Source organism: Balaenoptera borealis, assembly GCF_965194805.1.
Source record: "Balaenoptera borealis genome assembly, chromosome: 5".
In the NCBI taxonomy this organism is placed as follows: domain Eukaryota; kingdom Metazoa; phylum Chordata; class Mammalia; order Artiodactyla; family Balaenopteridae; genus Balaenoptera; species Balaenoptera borealis.
In genome coordinates this window covers 144,087,571-144,111,825 of record NC_138862.1, presented here as the reverse complement: position 1 = coordinate 144,111,825, position 24,255 = coordinate 144,087,571, and the positions used below count along the sequence as shown (strand labels likewise).

Sequence of the window (24,255 nt, the reverse complement as noted above, 5' to 3'; positions counted from 1 at the left end):
GCTGGGACCTATCCTGGGAACCATCCTCTGACACCCAGCTGGACCCTTTTTAGCACAAAAGTTCTAAATTGTTTGATTCACATTTGCCTTTTAGTCCTCTTCCGAGGCTGGGAATCCAAAACCCCGGAGTCCTGTGCAGAAAAGTAGGTTCTTGGGATCCACAAACATCGTCTCATGCCTATAATGTGTTATTACAATCCTTGCGTTAAAGTCCCTTTCTCTGAAACCAGCTCCCCTTTGGAATGAGATTTTATCTAAGTCTGTTTGCATGTATTCAAAATCAGAGACAGCTCTGAAACCAGACCCCATTTACACATAGAAAGAAGAGCAGTGGTGAATTAAGCAAATGTTGGGGGAGTTTTAAAAAAAAAAGCACACACACATCTATTTATCTTCTTGTGTTCCCTTTTTTCCAGATCTGCATTTTCCCTCCCATTGGCCGTCCTGCGTGGGTACCAAGTCCCACACAGGATTTCACGGATTGTCAGGTCAGATGTTGGGCTTGACTTGGCTGTTTGCAGAGTCATGGTTCTATGATTGCCACTTTTCAGCATCATGGGAATGATCTTCTAGTTTATGGCATTGCTGCTGTTGTTATTTAAGATGGTTTTGAACTCTGGGGGTAATCAGATGCGTGATTTTATGATTGCCGCTTTTCAGCATCATGGGAATGATCTTCTAGTTTATGGCATTGCTGCTGTTGTTATTTAAGATGGTTTTGAACTCTGGGGGTATTCAGGAGGAATATACAGCATTCGATGGGTTAAAAATAAACATAACGGAGAGAAGGACGCTTCAGATTCACTTGGGGGAAAAAGGAGTAATAATTAGACAGAGAGAGAAAGGAACCCATTTTTCATTTGTTATGTGGAAAAATGCTTGATGGAGGACCACAGTCCTTTCCAATCTCTCTTTTCCTTGAGTGCTAAAGAAAGCAAAAGGATCAGCTCACCCTTGGTCAGAGCAAGTCAGGAAGGGCATGTGCACCTGTGCAGTGAAGACCCCCTTCCATTACTGACGAGCCCATACAACTTCCCTCCAGTCCCCAGATGTTTGGAAATATAAGGCAGCCTGTTCAGTTTGGAACACTAGGATGTCATCTGGAACCCAGTTTGTTTACATTATTATAACAACAGTTGCAGTTTGTCTCTGCAGTTAGGGTTGTGTCAGCACTTTCCTTTCTGTGTTTATTATTTTTAGCATTTTAAAAGCTAACCAGGAAAAATGGCTTTCTGGCGGCGAGGTGACATTCCGGCTGGGCCAGGGTCTGTGGCGTCTATAGATACACTGGCTGGCTGTGGAGTCGGGCCTCTTGAATGCAGCCTTTGTGCTTCCATCGCCAGGGCCTCTGGCCTATTGTCCAGCCGCCTCAGTTGAGGTGGCACTATCTGATTGTAACCGGTACTAATATTACAGTGTTCGGTGCCCAGACCCTCCCCGGGGGCCCCCAGTCTGGCGGCCTCTGTCTCCCAGCTCTCTCTCCAGGGGACCAATCCCAGCTCTCATATCAGAAACGCTATTTGTAATTTATAGAAGGTTCCAGGGAAAAGGATCGGTAAGGATCGGCTAGACCTGCAGTTCTCTAACTTTTTTATATTTTTTTTTACAAAGAACCCTTTACCCAAATGCAATCTTCCAGTGAAACGTAATTTGTAAGACCTGGAAAAGTACAGCTGTTCTGTTTGAAGGAGAGAACCCCGATCTTCAGCTTCCACTTCACCCACCCCCAATCAAGGTGGCTTCTCAGGTCCCCTCCCCCAACCAAGAAACCTACAACTCCTCAGAATACTTGCACAGTTTTCACAGGGCGAGCCCCTCAATTTACAGAGAAGGAAACTAAGACGTGATTTCATAGATGCTTAAAACATGAGACATTAGGCACTAAAAAAGTACACTGCGTTCATCCATTTTTATTTAGTTCTAAAAAAGGCACAGCTAGTCTACCATAATAGCAATCAAAATAGTGGTTACTTTGGGGAGAGACCAGATTGACTGGGCAGGGACACAGGGAATTTTTCTGGGGTGATGGAAATGTATATCTTCATAGAAGTATGGGTTACATGGCATTTGTCAAAACTCGTCTCCTTTTTGCTATACATAAATTATACCTCTGTTAAAAAAATAAAAAGAAGGAAAATAAAGCAAAAAAAATTTAGCTGTTTTGTGAATGAAAATACTGAGAGCTTCGTGAAATACTGAAAATACTGATGGTCTTTCTTAAAGCTATGTGCACTCTTTATTGAGTGGAATCTACCGTCATTATGCAAAGTTGCAGAAGACAAGAGACCACGCTGCTTTTCCAATTATTGAACTTTCTTTGTTCAATAATTACCAAAACCAGAAAAAAAAAATCTCAGAGGATTTCAGACAACAGAACCCCTGAATACCTTCTGGGGTCTTCTAGCCAGTAATGCAGCTAAAGGATGATGTATGTGATTCCTGGCGGTGGAAATCCCGAGTACAGTACTTGATTCATGCATTACTTTGACATGTACTGTTGGTAATGCTCGGGAAATTGTTCATAATTTTTTAACCTTTGCTCCTTCATCTGAATGCTTTTTCGGGACCTGTGAAATACAAGATGGCTTCTTCTATATCTTATCAGAGTTGAACTTCTGGTGACAGGTTGGAATTCAGGCCTTTAGTGACACCTCTTTCCTTGCAATAAATCATCTGGACCCTTTAAAAATGACTTTTCTACCCCGGAAATACTTGGAACCAAGCCTACTTGAATTCTTCTATTTGTGTGTTTTAGAAGTCTGGCAGTAACATGGAAGGTCATTATTTGGGTTGAAATGCTGCTAAGGCCCTCAGCCCGGGCAGATAGGACCCAGTGGCCAACTTGGCCTTTAGAGCCTCATGAGGAGAGTGGGCTGAGAAGAACAAGGAGAATATTTTTTGAAAAGGAAGTGATGATAGTGTTGGGGGATAGTAAGAGAGGGCAAGTGAGGGTCACGTGAAGCAAGGGCAGAAAGGATTTAAAGATACCGTTGTCCCTCCGTATCTGGGGGGGGGGGGGGAGTAGTTCCAGGACCCCACATAGACCAAATGCTCAAGGCCCTCAAGTCCATAAAATGGTGTAGTACAGTCGGCCCTCCTTATCCGTGGGTTCTGCGTCCACGGATTCAACCAACCCCGGATTCGGATTGTACCTGAATGTTCCAGCCTCTGAGGCTGTGTGACTTTTCTTCAAGAAGAACAAACTGCTACTTTAGTGATTTCCCAACAAAGGGCCAAGATCTATTTCATTCACAAAATGGATCCACATGACTAAAAATTTAGTTCACTAATGAAGCAATGGCAAAACGGGATCATTTGTAAAAGGAACATTTTTTTTTAAACCCACACATACTGCACTCTGCCTGCACGGACACACAAATGTCCTCATCAAATCAAATTTAATTCAGCAAGGTTTATATCCAACCAATTTAGTTTAATGTGCATAAGAGCAGAAGTGAAATTGCACAATGGAAGAGTTTGAACAGAATTTGCTTTTTTGCAATTCAATGCCCATTTGAAAGGAACTGTTTCTTCAAGTCATTCATAGAGTCAACTTATCCAAATGGCAAGTACCAAGAAGAATTGTATGACTTCTCCATTCCAGGGACTTGGAGCAAGTGATTCTCCCGGGGCCAACATTCTTGAAATGTACGTGTGTATGTATGTGTGTGTGCATTCATCTACAGGTCAAGGAGCATTTGGAAAATGCAATGTGTGTGTAGTCAGATTTCAGTTATCTGTAACAATGAGAGTAAAACATCAATAACTGAAGTCCAGTCAATGGATATTTTTTCCCGTTGACTTTTAAAATTTAGCAACCTGGACGTTTTTAACCCCTGAACTGCTTATGAGGTCTGTGAACAAGTGGGAGTATATCCTGATTTGAGTTTTATCTCCTTCTTTCTCCCTCAACTATTTTTTCTATTGGTGCTATTGGGCTAATAACAACTAAAAAACTGGATGAAAGAAAAATAGCAGACGCCTTAATGTGCATATTATTATTATTCTCAATTTCCAGACAAGGAAACTGAGGGTAAAGAATGAGGAGCAATGCCTGAAGATTTTTCTGTCATAGAGGCAGGGCTGGGCTTGAACTCAGGTCTTTCTATCTGTGAGCCGCTGTCTTAAGAAGAGAAGCAATGGATTGAAACTAATCATCATATTACACTGGCTGTAGCAGAAAAATACCTAAATTTGTGGAGAGAATAAACTACTATTTTGGGCCTGCCCATAGCAGAAAATCTTAATAACAGTGACAAACACACAAAATTTTATTTTTCTCTCCAGGGCAATTGGGGGTGGTTCTCTTATCATCAGGGACTCAGGTACGTTCTATCTTTCTGTATTTCTATTCTTAAGCATATGACTTTATCTTCAAGGTTCCTTCCTAGGTCAAGATGACTGCTGGAGCTCCAGCCCTCACACATAAATTCTAGGCAGCAGGAAAGATGGGAAGAAGGGGGCAAAGGCACCCATTTCCAGCTGGTTCTCCTCTCTAGGAGGGCTTCCCTGAATTCCCACCTCATAGCTTCTGCCTATAATCTCACGTACCGACTCCTGGTTGCAAAAGAGTCTAGAAAATGTAGCTGGGTACTTTGCATCCAGAGGTGAAGTGAGATTTGGTTGTAAAGGAATAGAATGGAGGCACCTAGCAGATTGGTCACAATCAGACAGCTATTAAAGGCTTTTCAGTTTTGGAGAGGCATGATCAGGATGGTGCTTTAGAGGAACTGATCTTGTAGCCAACTGGTTGATGGATAACAGGGGAAAAATGAAGGACTCCAATTTGTGGTGATGAGTTTTGTATTACTGAGGTGGCACTGGGGACAAGAGAGATCAATGTGATCCAATTTGTGAAGAATGCATTGACCAAGGAGAATGTATTCATTAATTAGCCGTGCAATTCAAAACTAGGTTTCAACAAACACACACACACACATATGTTTGTGAGGTGTGTGTATGTGTATAAAAATACATAGTATATACATGTTCATATACACGTATGTATATGTGTATGAATGTGTATGTATATATGTGAGTAAATATATATACATACACATATATATATGAATGGAAACCAGGGAAAGACATTTAGGCTGAACTTCTAGGAAACAGGATCCAGATAAACAAAACAGTCTCGTGTTGTTTTTATATGCAGAAAATTGGCTGGAAATTTAATGATGCGGTCTATTGGCAATAGATAAATAATGCATAAACAAATATATGCAGGCATACACACAACACAAACAACATAAAAGTTTTCTAGGCCTCCATACCACCAACTGCAATAATTTTTAAATTTTGGCATCCCTAAACAAAGAAAAGGGAAAAATTAAAAGGAGCTAAATTATAAACTTCTAAAGGAATAAGAGATGAAGGCATTGTAAACATAACTAAGAAGTTATCCTAAGAAGCCAAGCTAGAGGAAGTGGGAAAGTCAGGGTGGGAAAAAAAAAAACAGTTTTTCTTTCCCTCTTCTCTCTCTCCTTCTCCCTTCCTTTCTTTCTTCCTCCCTCCCTTCCTCCCTTCCTTCCTCCCTCCCTCCCTCTCTCTCTCTCTCCTTTCTTCCTTCCTTCCTCTCCTTCCTTCTTTTCTTTCTTCCTTTCTCCCTTTCTTCCTTTCCTTCCTTCCTTCCTGCCTGCCTCCCTTCCTTCCTTTCCTTCCTTCCTTCCTTCTTCCTTCCTTCCTTTCCTTCTTTTCTTTCTTCCTTACTTCCTTTCCTCCCTTCCTTCTTTCCTTCCCTCCTTCCTTCCTTCTCTCTCTCTCTCTCTCTCATTCTCTTTCTTTCTTTCCTTCTCTCACTCTCTCTTGCTCTCTCTTTTCTTCTTCTTTAACTTTAGGAGGGGTAGAATCATGCATTTGGTAACCATACATTCATAGACCTTTCATGATGAGCTCCCAAATGTGAAAGAAGTTCAGCTCCAAGCCATCACCGCATCGCTTATGTTCAGCCAATGAGCAGCAGGTAACATCTTGCCATTTTGTGGATGACAAAATCAAAGCCTGTCTGTGGTGCTGGCAGGATGCAGCCAGGCCCCCAGCGTGGCTGTTTTGGAACTCCTCGCATCCGTGGTACACGGTACCGCCACATATACAAACACATCTTGCGTATGTAACCCACAGGGCTGGGAAAAAATGAGCGAGTTTGTCAGTACAACTTTCTTGGTACTGTGTGTTTGACATCTTCGGCTGCAAGGCAAAATGAGTTTTCATTTTAGCTTTTAAATCAGCTGAATAAGCAGAACTTGATTTTCTGATTTAACCCTCCCTGATGGCATCGTGCAAAGCTAGCCTGAGTCCTGTTTTTCCCACCACACATTGGAGAGGGGTGGGTCGGCGGGGCCCCGGCTGTCTGCTCTTTCCTGTGTCTTCTCAGGAAGCCTGTCGAGGCAAGCGTTGTAATTTCTGCTGTAACGTCCTGGACAGAGTCTCACATTAAAAAGTAAATGCCTATACACTTAACGTAGTAAAAGAACAAAAACATGCATGGGAAAAACACGCCAACTGTAAAATAGTGGCTAACTTGGCAGAGAGAGGGGAGGGAGAAGAGAGAGAGAGACGGACAAAGGTCATGGTGTTTTCTTAGGTTTTATTTCTTATAAAGAGACAGATGAAACCAATAGAGCAAATCAGAATGGTGGGCCATGTGTATCCGTAGTATTGTTTTATACGCCCTTTTAAAAAAAATTTTATTTTATATTGGAGTATAGTTGATTAACAATGTTATGTTAGTTTCAGGTGTACAGCAAAGTGATTCAGTTATACATATACATGTATCTATTCTTTTTCAAATTCTTTTCCCCTTTAGGTTATTACAGAATGTTGAATAGAGGTCCCTGTGCCATACAGTAGGTCCTTGCTGGCTATCTATTTTAAATATAGTACTGTGTATACGCCAATCCTATACTCATAATTTATCCCTCCTCCCCACCTTTCCCCTTTGGTAACCATAAGTTTGTTTTCTGTGTCTATGAGTCTGTGTCTGTTTTGTAGATAAGTTCATTTGTATCATTCTTTAGATTTCACATATAAGTGCTGTCATATGATATTTGTCTTTCTCTGTCTGACTTACTTCACTCAGTATGATCATCTCTAGGTCCATCCATGTTGCTGCAAATGGCATTATTTCATTCTTAATGGCTGAGTAATATTCCATTATATATATATATGTATATATATGTGTGTAATATTCCATTGTATATATGTGCAAATGTGTGCACTATTTCATAATTTTAAAAACTTTTTCTTTCTTTTTTTTTTAAGGCTATAGACATTAACATTTTATTTATTTATTTTTAACATCTTTATTGGAGTATAATTGCTTTACAATGGTATGTTATTTTCTGCTTTATAACAAAGTGAATCAGCTATACATATACATATATCCCCATATCTCCTCCTTCTTGCGTCTCCCTCCCACCCTCCCTATCCCACCCCTCTAGGTGGTCACAAAGCACTGAGCTGATCTCCCTGTGATATGCGGCTGCTTCCCACTAGCTATCTATTTTACATTTGGTAGTGTATATATGTCCATGCCACTCTCTCACTTCGTCCCAGCTTACCCTTACCCTTCCCCATGTCCTCAAGTCCATTCTCTACATCTGCATCTTTATTCCTGTCCTGCCCCTAGGTTCTTCAGAACCTGTTTTAATTTTTTTAGATTCCATATATATGTGTTAGCATACGGTATTTGTTTTTCTCTTTCTGACTTACTTCACTCTGTATGACAGACACTAGATCCATCCACCTCACTGCAAATAACTAAATTTCGTTTCTTTTTTTGACTCAGTAATATTCCATTGTATATATTTGCCACATCTTCTTTATCCATTCATCTGTCAATGGACACTTAGGTTGCTTCCATGTCCTGGCTATTGTAAATAGAGCTTCAATGAACATTGTGGTACATGACTCTTTCTGAATTATGGTTTTCTCAGGGTATATGCCCAGTAGTGGGATTGCTGGGAAGTATGGTAGTTCTATTTTTAGTTTTTTAAGGAACCTCCATACTCTTCTCCATAGTGGCTGTATCAATTTACATTCCCACCAACAGTGCAAGAGGGTTCCCTTTTCTCCACACCCTCTCCAGCATTTATTGTTTGTAGATTTTTTGATGATGGCCATTCTGACCAGTGTGAGATGATATCTCATTGTAGTTTTGATTGGCATTTCTCTGACGATTAATGATGTTGAGCATTCTTTCATGTGTTTGTTGGCAATCTGTATATCTTCTTTGGAGAAATGTCTATTTAGATCTCCTGCCCATTTTTGGATTGGGTTGTTTGTTTTTTTGATATTGAGCTGCATGAGCTGCTTGTAAATTTTGGAGATTAATCCTTTGTCAGTTGCTTCATTTGCAAAGATTTTCTCCCATTCTGAGGGTTGTCTTTTGGTCTTGTTTATGGTTTCCTTTGCTGTGCAAAAGCTTTTAAGTGTCATTCCCATTTGTTTATTTTTGTTTTTATTTCCATTTCTCTAGGAGGTGGGTCAAAAAGGATCTTGCTGTGATTTATGTCATAGAGTGTTCTGCCTATGTTTTCCTCTAAGAGTTTGATAGTGTCAGGCCTTACATTTAGGTCTTTAATCCATTTTGAGTTTATTTTTGTGTATGGTGTTAGGGAGTGTTCTAATTTCATACTTTTACATGTACCTGTCCAATTTTCCCAGCACCACTTATTGAAGAGGCTGTATATTCTTGCCTCCTTTATCAAAGATAAGGTGACTATTTGTGCGTGGGTTTATCTCTGGGCTTTCTATCCTGTTCCATTGATCTATATTTCTGTTTTTGTGCCAATACCATACTGTCTTGATTACTGTTGCTTTGTAGTATAGTCTGAAGTCAGGGAGTTTGATTCCCCCAGCTCCGTTTTTCTTTATCAAGATTAGCTTTGGCTGTTCGGAGTCTTTTGCGTTTCCATACAAATTGTGAAATTTTTTGTTCTAGTTCTGTGAAAAATGCCAGTGGTAGTTTGATAGGGATTGCATTGAATCTGTAGATTGCTTTGGGTAGTAGAGTCATTTTCACAATGTTGATTCTTCCAATCCAAGAACATGGTATATCTGTCCATCTTTTTGTATTATCTTTAATTTCTTTCATCAGTGTCTTATAATTTTCTACATACAGGTCTTTTGTCTCCTTAGGTAGGTTTATTCCTAGATATTTTATTCTTTTTGTTGCAATGGTAAATGGGAGTGTTTTCTTAATTTCACTTTCAGATTTTTCATCATTAGTGTATAGGAATGCTAGAGATTTCTGTGCATTAATTTTGTATCCTGCTACTTTACCAAATTCATTGATTAGCTCTAGTACTTTTCTGGTAGCATCTTTAGGATTCTCTATGTATAGTATCATGTCATCTGCAAACAGTGACAGCTTTACTTCTTTTCCGATTTGGATTCCTTTTATTTCTTTTTCTTCTCTGATTGCTCTGGCTAAAACTTCCAAAACTATGTTGAATAACAGTGGTGAGAGTGGGCAACCTTGTCTTGTTCCTAATCTTAGTGGAAATGGTTTCAGTTTTTCACCATTGAGGATGATGTTGGCTCTGGGTTTGTCATATATGGCCTTTATTATGTTGAGGAAAGTTCCCTCTATGCCTACTTTCTGCAAGGTTTTTATCATAAATGGGTGTTGACTTTTGTCGAAAGCTTTCTCTGCATCTATTGAGATGATCATATGGTTTTTCTCCTTCAATTTGTTAATATGGTGTATCACATTGATTGATTTGCGTATATTGAAGAATCCTTACATTCCTGGGATAAACCCCACTTGATCATGGTGTATGATGCTTTTAATGTGCCGTTGGATTCTGTTTGCTAGTATTTTGTTGAGGATTTTTGCATCTATGTTCATCAGTGATATTGGCCTGTAGTTTTCTTTCTTTGTGACATCTTTGTCTGGTTTTGGTATCAGGGTGATGGTGGCCTCGTATAATGAGTTTGAGAGTGTTCTTCCCTCTGCTATATTTTGGAAGAGTTTGAGAAGGATAGGTGTTAGCTCTTCTCTAAATGTTTGATAGAATTCGCCTGTGAAGCCATCTGGTCCTGGGCTTTTGTGTGTTGGAAGATTTTTAATCACAGTCTCAATTTCAGTGCTTGTGATGGGTCTGTTTATATTTTCTATTTCTTCCTGGTTCAGTCTTGGAAGGTTGTGCTTTTCTAAGAATTTGTCCATTTCTTCCAGGTTGTCCATTTCATTGACATATAGTTGCTTGTAGTAATCTCTCATGATCCTTTGTATTTCTGCAGTGTCAGTTGTTACTTCTCCTTTTTCATTTCTAATTCTGTTGATTCAAGTCTTTGCCCTGTTTTTTCTTGATGAGTCTGGCTAATGGTTTATCAATTTTGTTTATCTTCTCAAAGAACCAGCTTTTGGTTTTATGGGGATTCCCTTATGTGTTACTTGTTGTTTTTCCCTTGCTGCTTTTAATATTTTTTCTTTGTATTTAATTTTTCATAGTTTGATTAATATGTGTCTTGGCGTGTTTCTCCTTGGATTTATCCTGTATGGGACTCTCTGCTCTTCCTGGACTTGATTGACTATTCCCTTTTCCATATTAGGGAAGTTTTCAACTATAATCTCTTCAAATATTTTCTCACTCCCTTTCTTTTTCTCTTCTTCTTCTGGGACCCCAATAATTCGAATGTTGGTGTGTTTAATGTTGTCCCAGAGGTCTCTGAGACTGTCCTCAATTCTTTTCATTCTGTTTTCTTTATTCTGCTCTGTGGTAGTTATTTCCACTATTTTATCTTCCAGGTCACTTATCCGTTTTTTGCCTCAGTTATTCTGCTATTGATTCCTTCTAGAGAATTTTTAATTTCATTTATTATGTTGTTCATCATTGTTTGTTTGTTCTTTAGTTCTTCTAGGTCCTTGTTAAACGATTCTTGTATTTTCTCCATTCTATTTCCAAGATTTTGGATCATCTTTACTATCATTACGCTGACTACGTATTTCCTCTTCATTTGTTTGGTCTGGTGGGTTTTTACCTTGCTCCTTCATCTTCTGTGTGTTTCTCTGTCTTTTCATTTTGCTTAACTTACTGTGTTTGGGGTCTCCTTTTCACAGGCTCCATGTTTATAATTCCCATTGTTTTTGGTGTCTGCCCCCAGTGGCTGAGGTTGGTTCAGTAGGTTGTGTAGGCTTCCTGATGGAGGGGACTGGTGCCTGTGTTCTGGTAGATGAGGCTGGATCTTGTATTTCTGGTGGGTAGGACCACATCCGGTGGTGTGTTTTGGGGTGTCTGTGACCTTATTATGATTTTAGGCAGCCTCTCTGCTTATGGGTGGGGTTGTGTTCCTGTCTTGCTCATTGTTTGGCATGGGGCGTCCAGCACTGGAGCTTGCTGGTCGTTGAGTGGAGCTGGGTCTTGGTGTTGAGATGGAGATCTCTGGGAGAGCTTTTGCCGTTTGATATTACGTGGATCCAGGAGGTCTCTGGTGGACCAATGTCCTGAACTCGGCTCTCCCACCTCAGAGGCTCAGGCCTGACACCCAGCTGGAGCATCAAGACCCTGTCATCCACACGGCTCAGAAGAAAAGGGAGACAAAAAAGAAAGAAAGAAGGAATAAAATAAAATAATTAAAATAAAAAATAATTATTAAAAATAAAAAAATTAAAAAGTAACAAAAAAAAAAAAAGAAAGAAGAGAGCAACCAAATCAAAAAACAAATCCACCAATGATAACAAGCACTAAAAATTATACCAAAAATAAACCGGACAGACAGAACCCTAGGACAAATGGTAAAAGCAAAGCTATGCAGACAAAATCACAAAAAGAAGCATACACATACACACTCACAAAAAGAGAAAAAGGAAAAATATATATATTTTTTTTTTTAAAAAGGAAGAGAGCAACCAAATCAATAAACCAATCTACCAATGATAATAAACTCTGAATACTAAACTAAGATAAACATAAAACCAGAAACAAATTAGATGCAGAAAGCAAACCCCAAGTCTACAGTTGCTCCCATAGTCCACCGCCTCAATTTTGGGTTGATTCATTGTCTATTCAGATATTCCAGAGATGCAGGGTACATCAAGTTGATTGTGGAGATTTAATCTGCTGCTCCTGAGGCTGCTGGGAGAAATTTCCCTTTCTCTTCTTTGTTAGCACAGCTCCGAGGGTTCAGCCTCATTTTCTGTTAATTTCTGAGGTTAAGAGACAGAGAGTCTGGTATATCCCATTTACCAACCAAAAGAGACCTTTAGTTTTCTAATTTAAGCTTGGCCTCAGTTCATTTGTATCTTGGATCTGTGGGCTACTAATTATGGCCATTTTACTAAATGGTATGGTTCATATTTTTATTTAATATGTTGTTAATGAAAAGCAACTGCTTTCTTCATTAAAATTCAAAGAGAGTAGGAGTTGAGAGTAAAAAATTAGCCCATATGCAGTCTTCCATATGCATATCATGTTTCATAATAAAAAGGAGTTAGAATGGAAGAATTAACTGTAAGAAAATGGGAAAATGATATCTAGTAACAACTAGCAACAGAATTCCTCTAAGGAAGGAACTGTATTTACTTGGGAAAATACCTTGACCAATGTGCTTGGAGATTGAAAAATAAATCTCCAAGGGATCTGGATGAGAGTAGAACTGTTTTGCTAGAGGCAAGAGGAGGTTTGGTCCATTGCTCCAGAGAGAGAAGGGAGATGGAGATGGAGACAGAGATGGAGATGGATATGGAGATGGAGGTGGAGATGGAGGTAAAGGTGGAGGTAGAGGTGGTGGGGTGAATGAATGAATGACCAATAGTGGACAAAGGGCCAGAGAGATGACAGAAGCTGCAAGGTAGTGAAGTGACTCCTTCTCTATGACCCCTCAGATCCTCCGTAAAGAAACTGAAATGTTTGGTGGTGATAGATCTGTTACAGAAAGAACCTACTTTTGACTCAGGTCATGGGGTGAAGCTGAGGCAGTTCAGGTGCCCACAGAGGTCTGACGTGGCTGGGGGGATTGTAGAAATTTTGCAGAATGGGGGTTCAGGCCAAGGTGGAAGGTGACGGAGGTAGGTCTTTTATCTACAGATGTTGCATATTATGGTGGTTTAGAGTAGTGCATCTCAAGTTTTAATGATCATACTGTCAACTGGGAATCTTGTTAAAAACACTGACTCTGAATCAAGACATCTGGGGCAGGGTCTGGGATTCTGTATTCCTAACAAAGCTCCTGGGGGAAGCCCATGATGCTGGTCAACAGACCACACTTGGAGTAGCAAAGTGGCTCCAGGACCAGATTTCCCAGGTTCAAATCTAGTTTTGCCATGTATTTACTGTGTGACTGAGAGGAAATTATTTCACTTGCTTTTGCCCGTTTTCTCAACCATGACATGGAGACAATACCTCGTAGGGTTGCTATGAAGATTAAATGAGTTAATGTATGTAAAATGCCTAGAACAGTGAGTACCTGACAGATAAAGGGGCTATATTAGGGTTAGCTTCAGCTGCAATTATTGTTGTTGTTATTGTTATTATTACTGTTATTACTTACTTACTTGGAAGTGAAACCTATCCTACAATGAGCTGAGAATTTCTTAAGACTCAGTCTGTTGCAGCAGCACAAGCTTGGACTTTAATATGAGACAAAGGTGGGTTCAAATCCCATCTCCATGACCTGGATCATTCACTCCCTTCTGCCCTTGCAGTGAATTAGTTTAAATTCCAAAACTTGCTGAAAAGTTACCTAGGCATGCATGCTAATTTTTTTCCCTAAAACTTGAGACTACGTAAGAGTGCATTTCGTTGGGACTCGGAGGCCAACATTACCATCCAGGGAATGCCTCTCTTCGGCATTGCATTTTATAGATATCTCTATTATCGTTGTATTATGTTGTAAATACCTGGTTAGGTGCCCATTCCCCCTCCCCATTCAGTTGAGCCTGGCTGGGGCAGAGGCTGGAAATAATCTTCTCACCCCTCCACCCCCTACCCCGCCAGCACCTGGCATGGAGTTTGGCACATGGCGTGTGTGGACACTAAATTAATATGGCGAAAAATCATCTGCCTGTAGTCAAGAGAGGCAGAAAAATCATACATTAAAAAAAATCATATGTTCATTTCATTTTGACTTTCACTTAGTCTACTTCATCATTTTTTTAGAATTTACCTACACCAAGGAATTTATTATCAGCATCAAATACATGGTGGTACACATACTTACTTGGATTTTTTTTTTTTTTTAAACATCTTTATTGGAGTATAATTGCTTTACAATGGTGTGTTAGTTTCTGCTTTATAACAAAGTGAATCAGTTATACATATACATATGTTCCCATATCTCTTCCCTCTTGCATCTCCCTCCCTCCCACCCTCCCTATCCCACCCCTCTAGGTGGTCACAAAGCACTGAGCTGATCTCCCTGTGCTATGCGGCTGTTTCCCACTAGCTATCTATTTTACATTTGGTAGTGTATATATGTCCATGACACTCTCTCACCCTGTCACATCTTACTTGGATTGATAAACAATGTATGTTTATCAGTGGAAGGATGGAAGGATCCACAAATGTTTGTGTTTGCTGTGAATATAAACTATTTTTTTCATACTTATCAGATATGGAATGAGAGAGATATCTTCCACTTTAAGCAAACCTTACACGGGAGTGTTTGTATTTACAGAATAGATAAATTGAAGAGCAAATATTTATTTAGCAAAATTCTTCTTTGCATAAGGATTCAAGATAGCTGTTTTATGTGACTAGTCACTGAATAAACTTAGATGTGTTTCGCACCCAACATTATCAGCCATCCAGCTGGGGTGTCAAAGGTGCTCATTCGTAGAGATATTCTGGGAACAAAGAAGCTAAATATATATTTGACAGAACTGCTAGATAGTAACTTGATCCACTACAAGATTCTAAAGTGGTTTGGTGATAGGCTCTCAGATTTAATTTCTAAATCCTCCTACTTAGGTAATTTCTACAACTGGTACTATGACTTCTGGAGTATTCTAGCAGAGGTTCTCAAGAGAATCCAACCTTACTTATGTTCAGCTGTTGGTTTCTGGTCACCCAGATTATAGAATACTGGAGATGGAAGATTTCCTGGAGATGGAAGATTTCTTAGAGATGGACTCTGGCTTCTCAAAGTGTGGTTATGGTCAGTCCCACTGACACCACCCACGAGCTTGTTGGAAATGCAGAATCGCAGGGCTCTCTCTAGACCTAGTAAATCAGAACCTGCACTTTGACAAACTTCCCAGGAGATTCTTATACACAGTGAAATGGGAGAAGGCTGAGTGCATCCTCAATGCCCTCACACCCCACACGGCTAGCTGCGTTGAACGATTGTTGTTGTTTTCCCCGCCCTAAGAACGTTCGGAAACAAAACAGAGTCATTAACAGCTCCTGTCTTGGCTAGGGGAGCAGTTGCCGTTTTAAAGGTCAGAAATGCTATTCCCAGGACACAAAGAAAGAACAGGATCCAAAAATATATGTTCAGGAATTTCAGTTGCCTGGGGCCCGAGTTTGTTAGAACAAGTCAGCTTGTTAAGGAAAACCTGGTGGTCACTTTATCTGTGGGCCACCCAACACTCATCAAAATCAATGGATTTCATTTTATGGAAATAGCACCAATAGCACTGCTTTTAAAAGATTTGGGGGGAGTAAGAAGTGGCGTGAATGGGCATGAATGTAGTGCTCACGAGGAAAATACACTAACAGCTAAATTCACTCATGAGTTCCACATCCGCACTTGGGAGTGATGCATTAAATAGCACACAGACAGTGCTTGCATTGCAAAAGGCGGCAGAATATTAGGAAGAGGAAATGGAGCTAATGGCTTTGATCTTTTCTGCAACAGGTTCTTTGCAGGACTCTGTAATAAAATGAACATGAGAATATACCCACATTTTGTTCAGCCCAAGAAGGGTCAAGCTCCTATAATAAGAAGTGTCTTTCAGTAGAATGTTCTAGATGAATCAAATCCTTGATAACAACGATGGAAAAGAAAAAATTAACAATAATATTCCTTTGCTCCTGGACAACATGGGTGTGGCCCAAAAGTTCGTTCAGGTTTTTCCTGAAGAGGTTACAGAAAACCCGAATGAATTTTTTGGCCAGCCCAATACTCTAAAGCAATTAGCTTTCAGTTCAAAAGGAAAATCTGAGGAGAGATTCTGATGTCCCCAAGATCTGAAGACCCAAAGAGGAAAGCTGCCTTCTGGAAGCTCCAGGCAAAAAAAAAGAGCTTCAAGAGTTGCTCTAAAAGACTTTACACATTTAATTACCCCTAGGAAGGGTCACAAGACAGAGGTGGGAGCTGGACCTGGCCCAAAGCAAATACAATAAGCTCTTTGTTATTTGGTGCATGTAGATTAGATTAACAAAAAATGATACTTAACCCATTTACCTACTTTTCCCATGAACTTTTTCAAATCCTTTGTTTGAACCTATGGAAACGATGGTTTTCATTTGAAAAGATAAAAGGGTTTAAGCTTCTAATACTGGTTTATTATCCTGGCTAACTGATTAAGGGGACTAAGTGAAATACATACTTATACCATTGTTTCTATCTAAATCAGTATTTTACAAAAGCTCATTTTTTTCTCCAAATTCACCTCTAGTTTTTTACTGTATAGATGCTTTAAAATATATTCATAGTTGTAATTTCTCGTGAACTTCTGAGATCTATTTTGTTTTTCCCGCCCTTATGCTGTAACCCAGCGCTGTCCACTAAAAATAGAAAGTGAGCCACAAATGCAAGCACATGTGTAACTTGAAGTTTTCTAGTAACCACATTAAAAAAGAAAAACAAGTGAAATTTATTCTAATATTATGTTTCACATAACTCAATATCCAAAATATCATTCTCACAAATAACCAATATAAAAATCATTGAGATATTTTACATTCTCTTTTCCATGCTAAGTCTTTGAAATGCTTGTGCATTTCACACTTACAGTACATTTCACTTCAAACTAGCCACATGTCAAGTGCTCAGAAGCCACACATGGCTAGTGGCTTAGGAGAACCTGAAGAAAACTAAGGACTTCCTCCCAGAAAAATTCTCACCAGTACACATTCCCCATAAACTTTCAAGGGATTCATGAACTCCTTGAAACTACCTTGGACTTCCTGTCATAAAGTAATACCAAACTGCCATAATTCCATCACTAATCTCACAATTTTTCTTAATGTTGACCATTGGGGGGTTATACAAATTATGTAAAGAGAACATTTTAAATCATTTCTGTAGATGAAAAATGTGTCATTTGCCAAAAGATAACTGTAACAAAAATATTTAACTACTTTTATTATTTTTGTAATTGAAGTACAGTTGATTTACAATGTTTCAGGTGTACAGCAAAGTGATTCTGTTTCATATATATGTATGTATGTATGTATGTGTGTGTGTGTGTATATATATTCTTTTTCGGATTCTTTTCCATTAGAGGTTATTACAAGATATTGAATATACTTCCCTGTGCTTTACAGCAGGTCCTCGTTGGTTACCTATTTTATATATAGTCGTGTGTGTCTGTTAACCCCAAACTCCTAATTTATCCCTCCCCCAACGTTTCCCCTTTGGTAACCAGAAGTTTGTTTTCTGTGTCTGTGAGTCTACTTCTGTTTTGTAAATAAGTTCATTTGCATCATTGAAAAATATTTAACTATTAATTTGTTTTCATGGTTCATCCACGGACCTACCTCCTAAATTCATCTCTCCTATCACGCATGCCACTTAGGGCTGGGGGAACAGATGAAGAACTTGCTCTAAACCTTGTCTGATACAGCGCAGGAGTGGAACAGAGTCTCTGGAGACCCAGTGCTAGGTCACTATAGCAACAGAACTGGTTGAGCTCTCAGGTCTGTACAGCAGGATGGGGATCGGAGGCATAGAGCTGCCCAGGCTCATTCACTGTGGCGTGGTTCATGGACAATAGAATGGTGGGGATTTTTTTCCTTCTCCTGATGAATTTGCTTCCCTGACTCTATTTGCCAGGAGATAGATCTTAAGCTCTGCCCTCTTGGGAATATTGGGGCTGGGAAGGTGAGGGCAGGAGAGCTGGGGTGTTGACTCAAATGAGGTCTGCTCTAGGCTTAAAGACGTGGGCCTTTGCTCTTGCCATCTTTGCTGGCTTCCTCCAGCCCCGGTCCACTGCGTGAGGCCCCGTGGACAGAGGGGAAAGGCGGCCAATAAGTGGTCAGTTGACCTTCCTGCAGCATTGACCTCAACTCCAGGCTGCAAATCCAAATGCCAGCAAAAGCGGGGCAGGTGGGGGCTTCCCTGGTGGCGCAGTGGTTGAGAATCTGCCTGCCAATGCAGGGGACATGGGTTCGAGCCCTGGTCTGGGAAGATCCCACATGCCGCGGAGCAACTAGGCCCGTGAGCCACAACTACTGAGCCTGCGCGTCTGGAGCCTGTGCTCCGCAACAAGAGAGGCCGCGATAGTGAGAGGCCCGCACACCGCGATGAAGAGTGGGCCCCGCTTGCCACAACTAGAGAAAGCCCTCGCACAGAAATGAAGACCCAACACAGCCAAAAATAAATTAATAAATTAAAAAAAAAAAAAAGCTGGGCAGGTAACTTAAACGAGTCACTTCTTAAGGAACTGGCAATTTGAACTTTTTTAAAATAAATTTATTTATTTTATTTCATTAATTTTATTTTTGGCTGCGTTGGGTCTTCATTGCTGCACGTGGGCTCTTCTCTTGTTGTGGCGAGCGGGGGCTACTCTTCATTGTGTGTGGGCTTCTCATTGCAGTGGCTTCTCTTATTGTGGAGCACGGGATCTAGGCACGTGGGCTTCAGTAGTTGTGGCACACGGGCTCAGTAGCTGTGGCTCGCGGGCTGTAGAGCACAAGCTCGGTAGTTGTGGCTCATGGGCTTAGTTGCTCCGCGGCATGTGGGATCTTCCCAGACCAGGGCTCGAACCCGTGTCCCCTGCATTGGCACACGGATTCTTAACCACCGCGCCACCAGGGAAGCCCCTGGAAATTTGAACTTTTGAGTGAAATGTCCTGTTCTTTCAAATGCTGACTCCTTTATTATTATTGTTGCTGTTGTTGTAAGTTTATTTAACACTGTATCTACTAATCAGAACACTGATGCAAGGTAGACTAGGCCAGCAAGATGCCACCTGAGTCTTCAGCCAAAACATTAGTGGTGGTTCTCTGTCAGGAACTGCCTCCGTGCATTTTGTTGATCTCACAGTGGGCTGGGTGCTGGGATGCCGCTAGCCTTGGAGACCTCAGTACAAGGGGCAGTTCTGCACCCAAAGATCTGTCCTGCCCCAAATGCTGTAATGCCCCAGCTGAGAAACAGGGAAAGAGTAGTGGGACTTCTCTAGTTCCCCATAGGGTATCCAAGTTCAACTCGGGTTTGGGGCCAAGGCCCTCTTTGGTAGCGAGGAAAATCGCGCCTGTATTTTCCAGGAGCATCTATTTCCTTTGGGTTGCACAGGTGTGACGGACACAGTAGGTTTCAAGGATTGGAGGTTCTGACCACCTTTGGCTTCTCTCACGTTTCTGCAAAGCTTTGCAAAAAAGACTTTAGAGACAGATTTTCTTTCCCCTTTTCTGGCTTTTGTATGCTTCCACTCTTCAGAGTTTTCACTTTTTTGTTTAAAATGACTTTCAAACAGTGGGACCCCGAGGAAATAACTTGATTCAAGGTTTACAACTAAGAAAAGGTCTGGGTTGCAAAAATCCCATTATAGTTCAGCTGAACTCTTTATTCACTCATTCCCCCAGAAGGAGTTATGCTACAGGTATGACCTCCTGAGAGGGGTACATCCTCACTATTCCTTGGTTGAACAAATTGAGTTTCCACTAATTCTCTGTCCCACACGCACTCCAGTTAAGCTGAAGTGTTTGTTGGGTTTTGTTCAGTGATGATCTCCTTCCCTGAACCAAAGAGGGTCTCTACGATCCATTGTCTGAGATTCGTATGAATGATGGAGCCCCATCTAAGCTTCTGGTGGTCGCTCATCTATCTCTCTATCTCTCTATCTATCTATCTATTTATAACTTTTTAGTGAGTATCACATGCATATGCTAAAGTATGTAAGACTTGATGAGTTTTTTAAGTAGATATCACCCATGTCACCACCACTCAGAAGGGGACACAGAACTTTTCCACACCCCAAAGGGCTCTCTTATGCCTCTTCTGCCCCCCCCCCATCAGAACCACAGGATTTACCTGCGGTTCTGATGGGGGGTATTTACCACTATTCTGATTTCCATCACCATTGGTTCATTTTTTTACCTGTCCTTCAACTTCCTATACGTGAAATTACATAAATACTCTTTTGTATTCGACACTTTTTGCTGAATTGAGACATTCACGCATATTGGTGCGGGTATCAGTATTTTATTCTTTTGATCGCTGAGTAGCATTGATTATGTGAATGTACTACCATTTGTTTATTCATTCTCCTGTTGGTAGACATTTGGGTCGTTTCTGGTTTGGAGCTGTCTTTTGGAGAGCATATGCATTTCTCTTGGATATATACCAAGGAGTAGAAATGCTAGGCCTTAGGGTAGATGTATGCTTAACTGTATTAGGAACTTTCAAACAGCTTCCCAAAGTGGTTGTATAAACTTTCAGAGCCACCAGCAGAGCATGAGATTTCTAGTTGCTGCAATCCTCTCCAACACTTGATAATGTCGGTCTTTTTCATTTTAGTAATTCTGATGGGTGTGTAGTGATATCTCATTGTGGCCTTGATGTGCATTGTCACCTACAATAAGTGAGTCATAAAAATTATTAAAGTTCATGAAGAAGCTTTTAAAGTCTTGGCTCAGTCAACTACACATGCAGTAGTTATTAACCCTTTTCAGGAATCCGAATTATTTCTCCTTCCTGAGAGACGTGGTACCTGATTGTGCAATCATTCCAACTTTCTCAAAGGTGAAAATTCCTCAGCCACACTCCTAGTGCAATATCCCCAGGGTACGGCCCTGATACACGGTGTACACCCAGCATCGCCACCATAGGCACCTGGCAATGAGTTTGCCTGTTCCGTAAGCACCCAACGCACACTTGTGGAGCACTTACTTTGTTGCAAGCGCTGTGCTGGGCATTGAGGAAGCAACAGGGACCAAGGCACAGTCCCTCTCTTGACAGGCTCACAGTCTAGAGAGGGAGACAAAGTGAGCAGACAAGTGTCATGCAGTCTGAGTGCTTTGAGAAACGTGTACATTCAGGGGGCTTTGAAGCCCAGAGTAAAGGTGCTTGGAGAGATCAAGGAAAGTGTTCCCAGGAAGAGTGATAACCGAAGCGAGGGTTTCAGAAAGCAGAGGGAGGGCACCCCAGGCAAGGCGGCTGCAATGCAGAGGCGTGGAGGTGAGCCCCTGGACGGGTTACCAGCACGGCCAGGGCAGCTGGAGCGTCAGGCTTGTGCAGGAGATGCAGCTAGGACGTCTGCAGGGCCAGATCATGCAGGGTGCACTTAGGCGAAGGTATATGTTACAGAGTCTCAGCCTAGAGAATCTCCTTCTTGGTTTACCCTCAAGCAAAAAGAATCAAGACTTCCCTCTGGCTATCGTCTCTGAGTTTGGACTTCTACTCACCTTTTGAAGTTAAATTGCTTGATGGTCAACGGCTTTCTACCTTCTTATCTGGACCCGAACACATTTTCTATTAAACAGTTTGCAAACAACGTGTACTTTCTCATAGACGGTAGCCTGAGAATTGTATTTTCCCCACTAGGTTTTTTTTTTTCCTTATGTGCCATCCAGGCCCACATCCCTCGCCCGTGCAATAGCCCTGAATGTGGCATACGCCCACTTTCAGTTTTCTTGCAGAATGGAGTTTTCTTCTCAGTGTTAATATCTTTCCTTCTGATTGGAGGAGACAGGCAGACATTTACATTCCTAATCAAGCAGCTTCTCTTCTAAACCAAGTCAGTCCTGATCATGTGCAAAACCTTCTCCCTCCAGCACAGTGGAGGAGGCCATGGGGTATCAGAATGACTTCCTTCTGCTGTATTAAACAAACTCTCGTGTAACGTGTCCCTTCCCATTTTCCAGGTGCTATTCAAACCACATGACACATAGCAATTCACTTACTCCTCACCCCCACCCGAGAGCTGGACAGGATCATCTCCGTGGACAGATGGGGAACTGAGGCAGCAAGGGGGGGTGGGAACTTGCTCAAGTCACAGACAGGATGTGAACCCACACATTCATTCTTGTCAACACTGTACCATGCTGCTGCTGCTTCCTGGTGAAATCTCCAGGAGAAACTCAGAGAAAAAAAGTTCACTCAGCAAACATTTATTGAGCAACTGCCTGGTGGGTGAGTCAGCAACACCTTTGCCCCGGGAACTCTTCGCCTATTTGACGAGACAGGGAAAAAAAATGTTTGCAATGCAGTGTGAACTCAAGGAGGGAAAGAGGCAAGGAACTAACTAAGCCTGGGGACAGAAGAGAATGGCTTGGGCTTCAAAGAGAGGCTCAGCCCTTGTGGGAAGGCATGAACAGAAGGGGCGGCTGTCAGAGGCCGGAGAGGGAAAGGGGTTTGGAAGGGTCACGTGTGCTGGGGGTGAGAGGTGTAAGGTGTACAGGTGAAGGTGAGTATGGGAGACGGGACAGGGGGAGGAGCAGCTCGGGGGGCTGGATCGGAGGGTCTCCTTTGCAGGCTGGAGACCAGGGCTCATCCGGTAGCCAGTGGGAAGCCACTGAGGGTGTTACATAGAGGGTAGAGGTGATGGACCACCTTCACTGTTGTAACCCAGGAGAGGATGAAACCTCATCGTGCGGGCATTTGGAATCTAGGAGTATCAAGTGGGTTGGCAATAAAATGTGGAGTCTGAACTATAATATGCAGAGCGGAGACCTGCAAGGGAAAGGGACAGACAGGGAAGAGCAAAAGGGGAGGAAGAAGAAAGGGAGAGAGAGAGAGAGAATGACGTTTGCTGAAAGGCAGGATGGGGGAAGAGAGGAGGGAAAGCATGAAAGGTGGGAAAGAAAGGAACTATGTCAGTACCTTAAAAATATCTCATGGTAACGTTACTGGCAAAGTCTACATACGATTGAGGCTTTGGGAAGTATTTTCTCAGCCAGCGTTTGTTTTGGTGGTTCCTCGACCGTTACTGTCATGCCTCTATAACCACCCATTGAGATGACTAATATCTGCAGATAGTTCGTCAGGCTTATGTAAGGCTTCATTTAGGGGCCTTGCCTTGGCATGCAGACAGCTTCCAGACTTTACGCACCAACAGAAACATGTTATCTGAAGAGTGCAAGAAAGCAAATTAAATTCATTGCTCAGCACCCCAGCAGCAAGCAAGCACTGCCCTATGGGACATTTTCAGAATAATGCTTTTATTTAAAAAAAAAAAAAAGAGAGAGAGAGAAAGCCATTTGAAGTTCAGCCTCACCAGCCTGAATTTCCCAACCCAAGGAAACTTCCAATAGACGGGAATCACAAGCCTTATTTCAAGCCAAATTATTCTTGTCCTCTTTGCCAGTGGTAAGCAGCAGAATTAGTGGAGGGAAGGATTATGCTGCAATTAGCTGATCGGGCTGGGCGGCAATGGGAGAGAGGTAACAGTTCTCATCGTCTCAGGACCCGTAGACATGGATAAGGTAGCATGTCAGGTGTTAGCTGTCCGGGCGGCCTCCTGGTGTTAGAGGAGTCTCCTTTCACCGGGGGTTTCGGTTACCACCAGCTCTGCTCATCTTCCTGCCGCAGGACTGGCTTCTGGGAGCAATCCCAGAGCCAGAGAACAGCCCCAAGTCGTGAACTGTTTGTCTGGGAGGGTCGTGACGCCAGCCCAGCGTCAGTCCACACTGGCGTCTAAGATGCACGTCAAGAGCGTCTAATTGGGATCTCTCGGCCTCAGAAGGGCGGGACATGGCTGTGGGTTCCAGGCAGTTTGCTTAGCAAGCCTTCGTTCCACGTGGCTTGGAGGTAGAGGAGGGGGCAGATCATGCTGAGGCTGCGGAGATGTCGGCAGATCCTGAGAGCCCGTAGGACCGTAGGGTAAGTGTCCAGCACCCCGTGACGGATGCTCTCGGTGTGGGCGCTACGGGGATTTTGTTACAATTCAGGGGTAGGGTCAAGCCCTGTCCATCTTCAGGGCACAGGCTTCCAATGGCCAACTCTTCTTAAAGTTCTCACGTATCATTGCTAAGGGTGAGATTACACAAGTGTACTTACCGGTATTTTTCATCTATCTTGAATTGGAACACAAAGACAAGGCAAAGAAAATATCACTCCTGGATTCCAGGCTTTTTTTTGGTGGAGGATGGGGGGAAAGAAGGTAATAAAGGGATATAGATTATAATGCTGTGTTTTCTAAAC

The 24,255-nt window shown here is 41.8% G+C and overlaps 1 protein-coding gene across 10 annotated transcripts in view; it reads left to right on the top strand.

Moving 5' to 3' along the window:
- The window catches only part of THRB (thyroid hormone receptor beta), a 384,719-nt gene that overhangs the window by 162,438 nt on the left and 198,026 nt on the right, over window positions 1-24,255 (top strand). For all 10 annotated transcript variants that reach the window (XM_082392783.1, XM_082392785.1, XM_082392786.1 and 7 more), the window contains one exon: window positions 417-488. The gene's annotated coding sequence lies outside the window, so the exon portion shown is untranslated. The remainder of the gene's footprint in view (window positions 1-416; window positions 489-24,255) is intronic.